Below are 6,411 nucleotides of genomic sequence, written 5' to 3'. Positions count from 1 at the left end.
CAGGTGGTAAAGCCGCAACTTCTGTGATTTTATGGAGTGGTGTTTTCTGGGCAAATGTTGGGATGCAAGGAATTCTGGTCCAGAGGGTCGCGACAGAAAATGTCCTGCATTTTGCTGGCAAGTTGTGGAGTTCAGTGAGATGGAATATTGGTGAAAGTGGAAAAGAATGTATACTTTCCACCGCTTCCAGTCACCAGTAAGCATATCCAAGTCACATTCAGACATTCAGACATATTTCCTCATCTTTAAAAGGTATGCACACTTTCAGTTTGCCATGCGACAGTTTCGTAAATTAATTCAGTACTGACAGGATTACCGTTTAAAGCTGTGTGACAGATGTTGCAAACGGTCATACCAGACAAAATGAGGTGCCACGTGAAAAACAAATGTGTTTCATTCAGGAAAGATAAAATCGAATTGTTCATATAGAATTGTTCATAGAAAACTGTGGTGAACTATCTGCTGATTTTTTTAGATGGGGGTAGAAGACGTCCGCATGAGCACCACTCTCATGCTGACTTTGATCTCCAGGATCTGCAGCCCTCACTTTCACCTGCGGGAAAGGGAACTGAGTCATCATTAACAATTGTGTTTTGAACTGGAAGAATTTTTCAAGCGAAGTTTGATTGAGCGTTGGGATGTGGAAATTCTGGTTAGATTAGTTGAGCCCAACAGCATTCTATGATTGATCAGAGCCCCCAGCGCGCCCATGAGTTTCTCTGATTGGTTGGAGCACCAATGCCTACAGCATGGTCATGTAGAACTGCCTCTTCTACGCTGTTGGGCATTATACATCATCAGTTCGGATGGGTCCTGCAGCATGCACAGGGTTAATATGATTGGAGAGCATGCTTGTGGCGAGTGATCATTGGAACGAAATGTTGTCGTCTTCAATCGATAGTTGGCGAGTGAGGGCGAAAGGGGAGGGAAGCACCAGGTGCTAGAGCACAGTTAGAGGTTCCATGTTTGGTCATTATATGACTCTGGACCCAAAAACAGTGGCTCTGGGCTCGCTAATTAAGCCAAAGAGAGTCTGAGTCTTCTTCCCAGAAACAGACCCCAGTCAGCCGCCGCTATTCCTGGTTCAGTTTTATCTTGTTTTATCAGTCTCCAGGTGGTAGACTCTGGAACTCACTCTCTCTAAAGATTAGTTGGACATTGAACTTTCCATTCTTCTCTGGATGCATGGGCAAAGGAGTTTCAAAAAAAAAAATGCTCAAAGCCGAGCATTCCCGCGAGCAACAGTGATGTGATCCGTGGCTTTGTGAAATGGAAAGGTTTGGATTGATGGGAAAGTGTACCCCATGAACACCTCTGTCCCTTACCTTGCTGTAAATGTTTCAGATACGAAAATAATGGATATCCGTGCCCTTTTTTTGGAACAAAACCCTGCTTCGAGAGGTGGTGAAGATTGGACTGAAGCAGTGACAGTGATTATCTTTGTTGCTTGTTCAATTCGTGCACATCACTGCTATTAATCATGTCCGTGCTAACATCACGGCTCTTATAGAGTGGGCTGTTCGTCGGGCCAGTGGCGCAATGGATAACGCGCTTGACTATGGATCAGGAGACTGTAGGTTCAAGTCCTACCTAGCTCGAGGGAAATGCAGGCATTTATTACGCTTTGAAAACTGATTTCTCTTCAGCCGAAATAAGGTGTGAGTTTTTAATCTGCAGGAATAAGAATGCCTTCATTAAATGTCCACGTGAAGCTGAGGGTCAATATTCCAGTGTCATCACAGGAAGGAAGCCGAATAGTCGCACACGTTGGTCGTGGGTACCTTTCCATTTCACAAAGCCACGGATCACATCACTGTTGCTCGCGGGAATGCTCGGCTTTGAGCATTTTTTTCCTTGGCCCATGCATTCAGAGAAGAATGGAAAGTTCAATGTCCAACTAATCTTTATAGAGAGTGAGTTCCAGAGTCTACCACCTGAAGAAAGATAAAGTTTTCCGACAAATCTATTCAAAGCTTTCTGCATCTTGTCTGAAATCTACAAACCCTGATGATCGATCAAGAGTAACTGTTTCCTTCAATCTGTAATTCCATGCTCCTCATTATTTTGTAGACGGCAATCATGTCTCCTCACATTCAGCTCTGCTCTGAGAAAAATAACTCCCGTTTTGCCTAGGCCAGACCACTAAAAACATTCTTATGCAGGAAATCCAGAGTGTAACGTCGCTGTTTGTTTTGGTGAGTGTGTAGTAAGATTTACTTAGAATACTTTAGCTAGGTTGACTTCCAGTTTTGAAAACAGAGAGAAAATTATTCACAAAACTAAGGAACGAAACACAATGAACAGAATATAAAATACCCACAGATCTTAGCTATCTAAAGTAGACTTACTTATGCTTTTCAAAAAAATACACAACAGTCCTGATAATTAAACCCCATAAACACAGAATACAAATGAAACTGGTTTACAGGTCGATATTAGAGGGGCAGAAGATGAGAGACATTCACATCACTGGCACACTGAAAACCTTCGTGTAATTGTGTGTGGCTGATACTTTGGCAATGGTTAACAAAATATTTAGGCTGTCAAATAAATTTTGAAATTCTTGTGTTCGCTGAAATTTCTTGCCTGTTTTGAGCAATTCGGTGAGTTGAGCAGTCCCACTTCTAACAGTCAGCACAAACTTTCAGAAAAAGTCACTCAATCCGGTAAACCGTTGTACTGCTCTCTTCGTCAACAATGTATAAAAATACCCCGTAACTTTCGTTTTCACATCGCGTGGGGCTATTTGTCCGTGTTCAACGACATAGTCCAGGAAGGTGACTTTGGCTTTGGCAGATATACTTTCAGTTAGGTTTACAAATCAGTTTGACTTCCGTATTCGATCAAACAAGCCCGAGAAATTCTGTAAATATTCAATTCATGAGAGACTGAATGTCCCAGGCACACAACACACCAAACTGTTGTGTATCCAGCAATTACCTTGTCCGTTAACCTCTGAAATACGAGTGAAATCTTTTTCGCACAAACGGCATTACTTTAAATTTATGCAGTCCAGTTGGCGTTACAAAATTGCCTTTGATCTTTCCGACAAAGTTTACTGTCAGTAACCTTTGAGGAATTCCAACTTGGAAATGTAAGTTGCTCTTCGAATCTCTTCCACATAGTCCTCCAACTACAGATGCGTAGATGCACCAGTCTTTCTAACAACATTGACTTTGTGATAGTCCACACATAACTTTTGGGTCTTACCTGACTTTGGCACCATGATGATGGGTGAACTCCATTCATTGAAACTCACTTTGGTTATGCCATCTTGGAACATCCGTGATATCTCCTTATAAAATTGCACCAACTTTATAGGGTTATGCCTGCAAGGATGTAACAAAATCAGAACAGCAACTCCTATATTTACATCAACTACAAATAGGTTATTAATTCCCAGTTTATTTCAGCATGCAAGAGTAATAACTCTTACGATTTTCTTCTGGAAGAGAACTGAATAACTTTAACAATATTGGACAACTTTTGCATTGTCCAATTTTGTAGCAGGAACGTCCGTTGCAGAATTCGCTGAAATTGGTTCTTCCCAGTGTGTTGTATTCAATAACACATTCTCCCCTTGCATTCGTTCTCTGCCAAAATACCATTAGCGCATATTCCCATCACACATTCTGTGAGATTCCTTCATGCCAGGAGTTCCTATCAAGTAGCTAACCTCACTCGATTTCCTCTTAATTTGATAAGGTCTTCGAAACCTTGCTTTAAAGTTTCACCAATTAATGAAATTTAAATAAATACATTGTTTCCAGTGGCAAAATTCTGATTTTTTTTGTTTCTCATACACTTCCTGCTTCACCATTTGCTGCGATAATTTTAAGTGCTGTCTCGACAACTCTTCCACATTATTTAGTCCAATTCTAAAATTTGATACATCGTCCAAATGCGTGGTCTCTGTAACCTGACTTATTAATATTTCCTTATTAAATTTTAATGGTCCTCCTTCTTTATGCCCCAAATTGGTCTCAGATGATCTTAGTTTTGTGGATTCTTTCGATATATCTCAGATCGCAAACAGCACTGACGCAACTCCCTTATGGAAATAATCTGGCTACTCCGAACCATAAAACCTCAACATAGTCTTTAATAATTGACGTCGCCTTTCCAGTGCACCATGTGATTCTGAATGGTACACAGTGGATTTGATTCGTTTTAATCCGAAGCTATCTATATACTCCCTGGAAAGTTGGATGTGAAGTTGGACCCTTGATCTAATTGTATCTCTGATAGTAGTTTATATTTAGTTTTTTTTTAATCGTAATTTTTCCTCAATCCTTTTAGCTGTCATCTTGCAGAATTGAACAGCATTTGGAAATCTCGTCAATACGTCCATTTATGTTAATTAATACTTATTCCCATCTTTTATTGAATGTAGGGAACCTACAGAATGCATCAAGACAATTAAGACAGATTCCTTGAACGCTGCAGCAGGTATTAAAGGTGCAGGCTTTATTTTTTCCCATGGTTTGAAATGTATGACACGTCAGGCAAAATTCAATTACATTCATCTGCAATCCAGGCCAGTAAAAATGTCTTTGTATTTTAGCCTCCGTTTTCCTCACGCCTAAGTGACATCCAATTTTTTGGCACATGTGGCACTCGCAGCACCACTTTTCTGTACCCTACTAGAAAAAAAAACCATCCTGCCCATTTCTCACATACTTGAATATATGTTGGTCTCCATTTCCTCCTTAACATATCATTTGCTAAGTAATATCACACAGGGATGCATTCACTCTCCTTCCGAATATATGTCTTCTGATCCAAGTGTTTTAATTTTTCATCTTTCTGCTGTAACTCAGCAGCATAGCTGAGCTGAATATGCTTGCATTTTTAACGTTTGTCCCCTGCTGTGTCCAACTTACTTGATATTAAAAACATTGTAATCTTGATGCATTGTGTAGATTCCCTACATTCAATAAAAGATGGGAATAAGTACTAATTAACATAAATGGATGCAATCATTTTTCAGCTTCCTAATCCGTGCCTTTTGATTTCTCCTGCTTTCGATTGTGACTCTGTGATCGTGTAAAGACACAATCTGGGAAAATTCCTTGATCAACGTCCTGCATTGCTAGTCTTGCCTGCAGCTCGACTGACTTTTCAACTGGAGTATGGAGCAGGCTAACCGGTGATTGAGCTATATCATTTGCAAGCACAAATTCTTTTCTTGGAGCTGAGAGTTTGTCCAGAACTCCCACTACAAACTCCCCACTCTTTTCTGCCCACTCTAGCCTCACTGTACATCACTGAGCAATGTTTCGTCCCACCATGAATTCCTGTACACATAGTTCTTCAGGAGTACATATTTCCCCATCCTTCTGCATCACAGACTGAGACGATCCTGTGTCCCTAAATACTGTTACCTGTCTATTTGCTACTCCTCGCCAAGGTAAATAACCTTTAACTTTGCAGGTATATTTTTCAAGCACACATGGCACTTCCCCCTTACCAACCTCTGATCGGTTTGTGCACTCTGATGAAGCTTTCCAGCCTCCACTGTGCTTTCTATTACCATGCCAACAAAACATCCAGGCTTGTTTTGTTTTCCTGCATTTGATTTTACAGTGCTTTCCATAGTTCTCCAATACTGATTTCATGTGGCCTACTTTATTGCAATGAAAACCTCAGATCTTGTTCCCTTCAAGGTTTTCCTATATATCCTGTGATAAGTTATCCTCATGATCTTCACAGAGATTTAACTTTCCCGTTCCACGTGAGGATTTCTCTTTGCCCAATTTCTTTCCCGCAGGCGTAAAATGATTCTGGAAGCCCATCCTTGTTTTATGGATCAGTTCATTACAATCAGCCATTTCAGCTGCTCTTTGTCGTTTTAAAAATATGCTCTTCCAGTGTAATCTTATCTTCAGCATTTATCTCCAGCGTTTTAATGTGAATTCCTTTAGTAATTGCCAATTTCTGAAGTTCAATCTCTGTCTCCCTTTCTCTCTGCTCTTGTGCTCTCTCTTCTTCGAATCGTACCTGAAACTGTTTGAAATCTGGTCTCTTTTCCTTATCTCTCGCGTCTAACTCAAGCTGCTTCATATTCAATTAAAATTTAAACATCTCTGCAAATTCTCATGAATTTTCCAGCTGGGTGAAATGCTGAGCTACTGCGGGGAGTGACCTCTCCTTTTCTCACAGAAAGAGGCAAATACAACCCCAGCATTTTTGCTTATTCCAGAAGCCTGGCCTGAATCAGTTTTTTGTAAAAATGCCAACTTTTCATCGTAAATAGTCAAACAACCCTTTGTACCTAAATGAGACATGCTTTCCCAAGAACTGTCCACGACAATCCAAATCAACACCCAAAATGAAGACGCAGGCATATATCGGTTGCTCTTTTAATCCATCAACTATCTTCCAATTTGTTATGAGCTAGGCTAAATCATT

General features: G+C 40.4%; 1 non-coding gene across 1 annotated transcript; it reads left to right on the top strand.

The window, feature by feature from the left end:
• Window positions 1-1,525: 1,525 nt before the first annotated feature.
• On the top strand, window positions 1,526-1,598 carry trnah-aug (transfer RNA histidin (anticodon AUG)). Its single transcript has one exon. It is a non-coding gene; the product is annotated as a tRNA-His (tRNA).
• Window positions 1,599-6,411: the final 4,813 nt, after the last annotated feature.

This window comes from Hemiscyllium ocellatum, unplaced genomic scaffold (assembly GCF_020745735.1).
Source record: "Hemiscyllium ocellatum isolate sHemOce1 unplaced genomic scaffold, sHemOce1.pat.X.cur. scaffold_101_pat_ctg1, whole genome shotgun sequence".
Classification (NCBI taxonomy): domain Eukaryota; kingdom Metazoa; phylum Chordata; class Chondrichthyes; order Orectolobiformes; family Hemiscylliidae; genus Hemiscyllium; species Hemiscyllium ocellatum.
This window is presented reverse-complemented; position numbering and strand designations above follow the sequence as displayed.